The following is a 10,634-nucleotide window of genomic DNA, read 5'->3' as shown; positions in this document are numbered from 1 at the left end:
TATATATATATATATATATATATATATATATATATATACATACAGTCAAACATGGATAACTCGTCCACGGATAGCTCGAAAACATGGTTAATTCGAACATTTCCTTTGGTCCGTTCCCACGTAATGATAAATTGCTATAGATAACTCGAACTCAACACTGTTAATTCGAAGTGTTTTTTTGCCCAACAGCTACCGAAACGGTTTTTTTCGCTTTAGAAAATCACTTTATTCAAAGCCATAGAGGTAAACTTCATCTTTTCGTAATTCATAAGCGTCGTTATTACCACCATCGGCAAAATATTTTTGTCAACGACTTTTCTAAAAGTTTGGTGAAATTTGATTTATACTGCGATACGATGAATAGCACGGGCTATCCGGGTCACGCGCGCAAGAATTTTCGCCACGCACATACAAAACAAAAATCGCATGTTGTTTTGTATGTGCGTGGCGAAAATCCTTGAGTGCGTGACTCGGCTAGCCCGTGATGAATAGTTTTCCGACGTTGATTCCGTGTTTAATCAATGTCGGAATGTTGAATGTTTAAAACGTCTTAAAAAGTGTTGTAATCAAACGTATACGTTGTCTGAGCTACAAAAAACTATTCATCGTTTGACCTAAACACAGAATACGTGTGTACATTCAATAAGTATCTATTAAAAAGCGTGAGTGATATAGAATGTACCGTAAAACCTCGTAAAACTTCTAATTGAACTGTCTCGGAGTGTTGCTCCTAATGAATCCCAGGTGAAGTAAGGTAATCTGCATAAACTTCAAGAAAAAACGGCAAAGTTGATCGTGGGTAAAACCCCAAAAGAAAAAAATGTCTTTTCTTTTGAGCATTTCAACAACGATCAAGTTTTGCCAATGTCAATCTGAAAAACGTCCTGGCAATAACATCACCTCAAACGACAAACCAATCTCAAGTGATAGAAAAATCTCTATACTTTTTCATGAAAACGTTTTAAACTTTACATTAGAAGCATTTAATTTGAAACAAGCCATTTGTGCTTTTGATTTATATTATAGTTTGTATATGTACGTGTATCTACTAATAAATAAGTAAATATATGGACTTGTGACAGTGCTCTGATAACTTGAATGCTCTGATAATTCGAACACTTTTGCTCGGTCCCTTGAAGTTTGAGTTATCCATGTTTGACTGTATATATATATATATATATATATATATATGTATATATATATATGTATATATATGTATATATGTTCTTCATACGTGCAGCGTATGAAGAACTGGGCAGCACCTGGCCATGACATGATTCAAGCCTTCTGGTTAAAGAAATTGACATCAGTAGTATGTAGAGAGCAGATCTACACAAAAAAGTGACGGATCCAGCGGGGGGATAGAAAAAGGGGGTTGCGAATTAAATTGGCTAGGGGTGTAGATTGAATTGGGTGGAGTTGAATGAAATGTTGGGGTTTGGGGGGAAATTGTGGTGTAGAGTAGGGGGTTGAATTCGAGGGGGTACGGATCCGCTCCCGGCGTAATCGGCGGATTATCTGTGGATGAGTCATCCGATTAGTGGGGGATGAGTCATCCGATTAAACGCGGATTATCGCGGGATTAGTCGGGGGAATCGTCGCGGATTAGTCGGCCGAATCGTCGCGGATTATCGGTGGATTAGTGGGGGGTGAATATCTGGGACATCGAGGGCTGGTTGGTTTTCCGGAGTGGATCTCGCGGATTATCGAGGAGAGCGAGAGATTACCGGATGAGTGAGGGGGTTAATATCTGGGACACCGAGGGGTTGATTTTCCGGAGATTGTTATATATTTGAAACATTGAATATATATGAGAAAGTGTTTATGTACAAAGTTATTTTTTGAAGAATTGATGATTTTGTAATGTTGAAGCTCTTGAATGGTTAAGAATTTTAAGGAATTTTATTTTTCGAATTTTTTTGTATGTAAGATTGAAATTTGTTGGAGAAATTAATATGTTGAATGAAAGATCAGTTTTATTACAAAATTATTCACTTTAAAAGATATATTTATACTACATCGTAGTATTCACGAGTATTGTGAGATGTTACTAGCCCCTTGTATATAATGATACCCGGATAATTCTCTTTCAACGAAAGGGCATATCTCGAAGGCATCGTCTTCATAAATTCTGAAATTATCCATCACTGTTATGGATCCACTACTTTTTTAAAGATAATGTATAAATTGATGAAGTATTATTAGTTAGTGTTGATTGTTACTGAAGCTTCTGAGGAGTCAACTTCCAATAGTATGAATATCGACAATATTTCTGAAAGAACTCCCCAATTGAATATGAAACAAAGACAGTGTAGAAGACCAACCAAGTCTAGATTGAACAGAACTACGTCATTACGAAGATCATCAAGAAAAAGTTCGGTAGTAAAGCGGTTATTCGAATCCAAGGAAAATTATATGGAAGGAGATGAGAAAATTACGTCACCTATTGCAACAGTTTTTAAATCCGAGGAAATGCAAGAACCATGGAAATGGATTGATCTAAAAGTTTTGGATATTCCAGCTTCGTTAGAAGTAATACAAGCAAATAAGTCTGAAGAAAATGACATTTGTGAGATTGCGTCGCAATTCTTCGTTGAACGTAAGGGAGAGCGTGTGGCATTATGTTCGATCATCGAACCTCAAAAGTATAACATTCCCTCATCATTTCAATGGTTGACACCAGCTCTCATGATATTGGATCGAAGTGAGATTTACATGAACTCTAAGTCTTCATCAGGATTAAAACTTTTCACGATTGACGGAGCGTGCAATCTGAAGGAATTCAGAGAGAAATTAAACAAAGATTATAAACTCTGTATATCAAGACAGTAATTAGTTAAGGAAATGTTATTATGATTAAATTTTATATAGTTTATTTGATGATATATCATAGGAATTTAAACTTGCTATCAATGGATATATTATTGAATAAAAGTTTTGTATATAAAAATGCTAAAACATAATATAAAAAAAGACTATTGAATATTGAATATCATTCAACCCCAATTTTCTTCTTCTTTCATTGACGAAAGAGAATGAACTGTCTACAATCAAAACATACATTATTTTTAGTGAGATATAGTAAAAGTAAGACATACAGACAGATTAGATCATTCATTCAAACTAAAAAACAAATATAATGTAATACTTACTGAAGAAGAAGATCCATCCTTTTTCTGAATGGAATCTTCCTGTTGAGATACGGGAGCCTGCAATTGCAATGATTACAGTCAGGATGGTTTACTATAACCTTGTTGAGATAGTAGACTCTACATTCACAATGGACTCCAACTTAAATTGTAAATTTCAATTGCATTACTCATCGAATCATAGAATGATATGCAAGATGTAATGCAGACAGAATAGGATATGCAATCAACTAGAGTAGGACATACAGACAATAAGAAAAACAAATATGTTACATCACATAGTCAGACTAGGACACACAGACAGAGGAGGATATTCAGTTAAAACAAAGAAATAAATATAATGTGCTACTTACTGAAGATTCAAATTTATAAACCCTTCTCCGAAAAGGTCTATATTTAGTTCGCTGATACCCAGGATCCTACAATTGCAATGATTATAGTCAGAGTAGAATACGCAGACAAATTAAAACACAGTCAGGTCTTACTTTAAATTTCAATTCCAACATCTTTTGTTTTAAAGTGAAGTTATACAAATATTAATTACTGTTTTCACAGACTGTTACTCATTTTAACATTCCTACATACCAATTGGAGTGAATTTTGTTGAATGTATTTGATCTTTAGTTACATGTTTTATCATTATACAACGATATTAGACGAAATAAATATAATGTAATACTTACTTTTAAAGTCAATGTAACATCGAAGTTACAAAATAATTCTTCTCTTTGTCGCTGCATGACCAATGATTTCTACAATAATTTCCAAATTACTTTGTATAATTTAATTGTTTCATTTAAGCAAACCCTATAATTCGAAATATATTTAATATGTAGTTTATATTCTCAAGTTTCCTTTAACCCTTTCACTGCCGAGCATGTACACATTTGGGTATTTGCCAAGTGCCAGCCATTTTACCGAAAATTGCCGATATTGCTTCATGATATGTAAACAGTATTTTTTCCAATTTCAATCTCTATTCAGAACAATTTTGTTACATATTTTAATTTGCTAACATTGTAGCCATCATTGCTATGCAAAAATTCAACGAATCTATACTTTGTGCGATGATAAAGCTGTGTGATGCTATGATCGATGCGAAGCTAAAACGATCTTCCGTGTTTCTTACTCTCACAAAATTATTACTTTCACTACTCTCAGATACAGTGCTGCTGCTTTAACTATCTGTATAATCACGAAAATCTGAATCTGAAATGGCTATAATGCCATCAACATTACTAATTACCTGTTTTCTGACTCCCGCGCGGTAATTACTCACACAAATAACTCACACAAAAAATGTTCGTTATAAAATTAGAAGTTCTCTAAAAAAAGTTTGAAATTGATTCGTTACTTTAGGTTAATTTTATAGACAAATCTTCAGACAACACTGTCAATTTCATAAAAGTCTGAAAGACCGTGGGTTATGCTGTCAACGAATAATAAAATGAGGTAACTACGCAATGGCTGGGAAAGTCGCATTAATGCGTCTACGGCAGTGAAAGGGTTAATCAAAAATATAATTTAGTAAAATATTATAATGTAATACTTACTTTCTTTTGAAGCTTGATCTTGTTTCGAAAAGCCTTCTGTTTTTCAGGATATACCTCTCTACCCCAAGGGCAGTAGCCCCATATCTCCACACACGTGTCGATGCAATTTGTCTGAGTTAGGAGTCTATCCACGTTTTTGTCTCGAGCACACATTGTAAACTATTATAAATAAAATGAGATGAAAAACTTATTCTTTCTCGTTGCTTATATAGTAAGTAGAAGCAATGTTATGGTTCATTAAATTTGTGTAATTTATGTTCACGAAATTGTAAAATCAGCTAAACAGTTTTCGCGAAATTCACTTTCGCGAAATTCAATTTCGCGAAAGTTGACTATATAATATATATGTGTAATTTCGCGAAATCCAATTTCGCGAAATTCACTTTCGCGAAAGTTGACTATATGATATATATGTGTAATTTCGCGAAATCCAATTTCGCGAAATCCAATTTCGCGAAATTCACTTTCGCGAAATTCAATTTCGCGAAAGTTGACTATATAATATATATAATGTGTAATTTCGCGAAATTCACTTTCGCGAAATTCAATTTCGCGAAAGTTGACTATATAATATATATATAATGTGTAATTTCGCGAAATCCAATTTCGCGAAATTCACTTTCGCGAAATTCAATTTCGCGAAAGTTGACTATATAATATATATAATGTGTAATTTCGCGAAATCCAATTTCGCGAAAGTTGACTATATAATATATATAATGTGTAATTTCGCGAAATTCACTTTCGCGAAATTCAATTTCGCGAAAGATGACTATATAATATATATATAATGTGTAATTTCGCGAAATTCACTTTCGCGAAATTCAATTTCGCGAAAATCTGTTTACTATTTTCGCTTCATTGATTCTGTTGGATACGCCACTATTCTTCAATACTCTGTATAAGAAGCTTGCTCAGTGTAATTTTCCTTTTCATCACTTAGTCCTGCTCCTGATGCCTACTTATATACAGATTGAGATTTTGGGGCAATCGAGCGTTGATACCATAAGGCTTGTATGCTTCAGCTAGAATTCTGTTAGCCGGCTACTCGCGATTAAGTTCGTTGAGTGTCGCTGTGTTCAGGCTGTCGTGTGGACAAGCGCCTTGGCAATCGACCTGAGTGTTTTCCTAGGCTTGCCTATGGAATTCTCCTGTTTGGTTTGGCTTAACCATTCCATAACAGTCTCTTGCCCAGTAAATAGAGGGATGAGCAAAAAAAAGAAGGCCCAATGGACAGATGGAGGAATTGTACTAAGGTAGGTATAGGTAAGTATTCGTTTTGAAGAGAATATAAAGAAAATGAATATATGTATTGTTTTGAATAAATGTAGTATGTATCATTTATTCTCTCAAAGGTTGATGAATGATAACAGGGTTCTCTTTACCAAAAGTATTTTGTCATGATTTTATCGAAAGATTGTGTATTATATATCACTTCACAGTCTTTTCCATATTTTGAAGATATCAGTTAGAATGTGATGCTAGCAAGTCTACTAGTTTAATTTAATTAAAGGATCCATGGGTGCTTTACCGCTTCATGGAATAATTCTCAATATACTGATTACTCATGATGATCTCTCACAGTGCAATCAGGAGTGTTAATAAAGTACTGAGAATAAGTATATGTACAATTATTATAAAGTGCTGTAAGAGATCATCAGGTGTGGTAAAAAAGTACAGAGAATAAGTATGTGTACAATTATTATAAAGTGTAGTAAAAGACCATAAAGAGTGTTAATAAAATACAGAGAATAAGTATGTGTACAATTATTATAAAGTGTAGTAAGAGATCATCAAGAGTGTTAATAAAGTACAGAGAATAAGTATGTGTACAATTATTCTAAAGTGCTGTAAAAGATCATCAGGAGTGTTAATAAAGTACTGAGAATAAGTATGTGTACAATTATTATAAAGTGCTGTAAGAGAACATCAGGAGTATTAATAAAGTACAGAGAATAAGTATATGTACAATTATTATAAAGTGCTGTAAGAGATCATCAAGAGTGTTAATAAAGTACAGAGAATAAGTATATGTACAATTATTATAAAGTGCTGTCAGAGATCATCAGGAGTGTTAATAAAGTACAGAGAATAAGTATATGTACAATTATTATAAAGTGTAGTAAGAGATCATCAGGAGTGTTATTAAAGTACAGATAATAAGTATATGTACAATTATTATAAAGTGCTGTAAGAGTTCATCAAGAGTGTTAAAAAAGTACAGATATTAAGTATATGTACAATTATTATAAAGTGCTGTAAGAGATCATCAAGAGTGTTAATAAAGTACAGAGAATAAGTATATGTACAATTATTATAAAGTGCTGTAAGAGATCATCAGGTGTGTTAACAAAGTACAGATAATAAGTATATGTACAATTATTATAAAGTGCTGTAAGAGTTCATCAAGAGTGTTAATAAAGTACAGATATTAAGTATATGTACAATTATTATAAAGTGCTGTAAGAGATCATTGAGGGAGTTAATAAAGTACAGAGAATAAGTATATGTACAATTATTATAAAGTGCTGTAAGAGATCATCAGGTGTGTTAACAAAGTACAGATAATAAGTATGTGTACAATTATTATAAAGTGTAGTAAGAGATCATCAAGAGTGTTAATAAAGTACAGAGAATAAGTATGTGTACAATTATTCTAAATTGCTGTAAGAGATCATCAGGAGTGTTAATAAAGTACTGAGAATAAGTATATGTACAATTATTATAAAGTGCTGTAAGAGATCATCAGGTGTGTTAATAAAGTACAGAGAATAAGTATATGTACAATTATTATAAAGTACTGTAAGAGATCATTAGGAGTGTTAATAAAGTAGTGAGAATAAGTATATGTACAATTATTATAAAGTGTAGTAAGAGATGATCAGGAGTGTTAATAAAGTACTGAGAATAAGTATATGTACAATTATTATAAAGTGCTGTAAGAGATCATCAGGAGTGTTAATAAAGTACTGAGAATAAGTATGTGTACAATTATTATAAAGTGCTGTAAGAGTTCATCAAGAGTGTTAATAAAGTACAGATATTAAGTATATGTACAATTATTATAAAGTGCTGTAAGAGATCATCAAGAGTGTTAATAAAGTACAGAGAATAAGTATATGTACAATTATTATAAAGTGCTGTAAGAGATCATCAGGTGTGTTAACAAAGTACAGATAATAAGTATATGTACAATTATTATAAAGTGCTGTAAGAGTTCATCAAGAGTGTTAATAAAGTACAGATATTAAGTATATGTACAATTATTATAAAGTGCTGTAAGAGATCATTGGGGGAGTTAATAAAGTACAGAGAATAAGTATATGTACAATTATTATAAAGTGCTGTAAGAGATCATCAGGTGTGTTAACAAAGTACAGATAATAAGTATGTGTACAATTATTATAAAGTGTAGTAAGAGATCATCAAGAGTGTTAATAAAGTACAGAGAATAAGTATGTGTACAATTATTCTAAATTGCTGTAAGAGATCATCAGGAGTGTTAATAAAGTACTGAGAATAAGTATATGTACAATTATTATAAAGTGCTGTAAGAGATCATCAGGTGTGTTAATAAAGTACAGAGAATAAGTATATGTACAATTATTATAAAGTACTGTAAGAGATCATTAGGAGTGTTAATAAAGTACTGAGAATAAGTATATGTACAATTATTATAAAGTGTAGTAAGAGATGATCAGGAGTGTTAATAAAGTACTGAGAATAAGTATATGTACAATTATTATAAAGTGCTGTAAGAGATCATCAGGAGTGTTAATAAAGTACTGAGAATAAGTATGTGTACAATTATTATAAAGTGCTGTAAGAGAACATCAGGAGTATTAATAAAGTACAGAGAATAAGTATATGTACAATTATTATAAAGTGCTGTAAGAGATCATCAAGAGTGTTAATAAAGTACAGAGAATAAGTATATGTACAATTATTATAAAGTGCTGTCAGAGATCATCAGGAGTGTTAATAAAGTACAGAGAATAAGTATATGTACAATTATTATAAAGTGTAGTAAGAGATCATCAGGAGTGTTATTAAAGTACAGATAATAAGTATATGTACAATTATTATAAAGTGCTGTAAGAGTTCATCAAGAGTGTTAATAAAGTACAGATATTAGGTATATGTACAATTATTATAAAGTGCTGTAAGAGATCATCAAGAGTGTTAATAAAGTACAGAGAATAAGTATATGTACAATTATTATAAAGTGCTGTAAGAGATCATCAGGTGTGTTAACAAAGTACAGATAATAAGTATATGTACAATTATTATAAAGTGCTGTAAGAGTTCATCAAGAGTGTTAATAAAGTACAGATATTAAGTATATGTACAATTATTATAAAGTGCTGTAAGAGATCATTGGGGGAGTTAATAAAGTACAGAGAATAAGTATATGTACAATTATTATAAAGTGCTGTAAGAGATCATCAGGTGTGTTAACAAAGTACAGATAATAAGTATGTGTACAATTATTATAAAGTGTAGTAAGAGATCATCAAGAGTGTTAATAAAGTACAGAGAATAAGTATGTGTACAATTATTCTAAATTGCTGTAAGAGATCATCAGGAGTGTTAATAAAGTACTGAGAATAAGTATATGTACAATTATTATAAAGTGCTGTAAGAGATCATCAGGTGTGTTAATAAAGTACAGAGAATAAGTATATGTACAATTATTATAAAGTACCGTAAGAGATCATTAGGAGTGTTAATAAAGTACTGAGAATAAGTATATGTACAATTATTATAAAGTGTAGTAAGAGATGATCAGGAGTGTTAATAAAGTACTGAGAATAAGTATATGTACAATTATTATAAAGTGCTGTAAGAGATCATCAGGAGTGTTAATAAAGTACTGAGAATAAGTATATGTACAATTATTATAAAGTGCTGTAAGAGAACATCAAGAGTGTTAATAAAGTACTGAGAATAAGTATATGTACAATTATTATAAAGTGCTGTAAGAGATCATCAGGAGTGTTAATAAAGTACAGAGAATAAGTATATGTACAATTATTATAAAGTGCTGTAAGAGATCATCAATAGTGTTAATAAAGTACTGAGAATAAGTATATGTACAATTATTATAAAGTGTTGTAAGAGATCATCAGGTGTGGTAAAAAAGTACAGAGAATAAGTATGTGTACAATTATTATAAAGTGTAGTAAAAGACCATCAAGAGTGTTAATAAAATACAGAGAATAAGTATGTGTACAATTATTATAAAGTGTAGTAAGAGATCATCAAGAGTGTTAATAAAGTACAGAGAATAAGTATGTGTACAATTATTCTAAAGTGCTGTAAAACATCATCAGGAGTGTTAATAAAGTACTGAGAATAAGTATGTGTACAATTATTATAAAGTGCTGTAAGAGAACATCAGGAGTATTAATAAAGTACAGAGAATAAGTATATGTACAATTATTATAAAGTGCTGTAAGAGATCATCAAGAGTGTTAATAAAGTACAGAGAATAAGTATATGTACAATTATTATAAGGTGCTGTCAGAGATCATCAGTATTGTTAATAAAGTACAGAGAATAAGTATATGTACAATTATTATAAAGTGTAGTAAGAGATCATCAGGAGTGTTATTAAAGTACAGATAATAAGTATATGTACAATTATTATAAAGTGCTGTAAGAGTTCATCAAGAGTGTTAATAAAGTACATATATTAAGTATATGTACAATTATTATAAAGTGCTGTAAGAGATCATCAAGAGTGTTAATAAAGTACAGAGAATAAGTATATGTACAATTATTATAAAGTGCTGTAAGAGTTCATCAGGTGTGTTAACAAAGTACAGATAATAAGTATATGTACAATTATTATAAAGTGCTGTAAGAGTTCATCAAGAGTGTTAATAAAGTACAGATATTAAGTATATGTACAATTATTATAAAGTGCTGT

This window comes from Watersipora subatra, chromosome 3 (assembly GCF_963576615.1).
Source record: "Watersipora subatra chromosome 3, tzWatSuba1.1, whole genome shotgun sequence".
In the NCBI taxonomy this organism is placed as follows: domain Eukaryota; kingdom Metazoa; phylum Bryozoa; class Gymnolaemata; order Cheilostomatida; family Watersiporidae; genus Watersipora; species Watersipora subatra.
The sequence above is the reverse complement of the archived record's forward strand: the minus strand, read 5'-3'. Positions refer to the sequence as shown.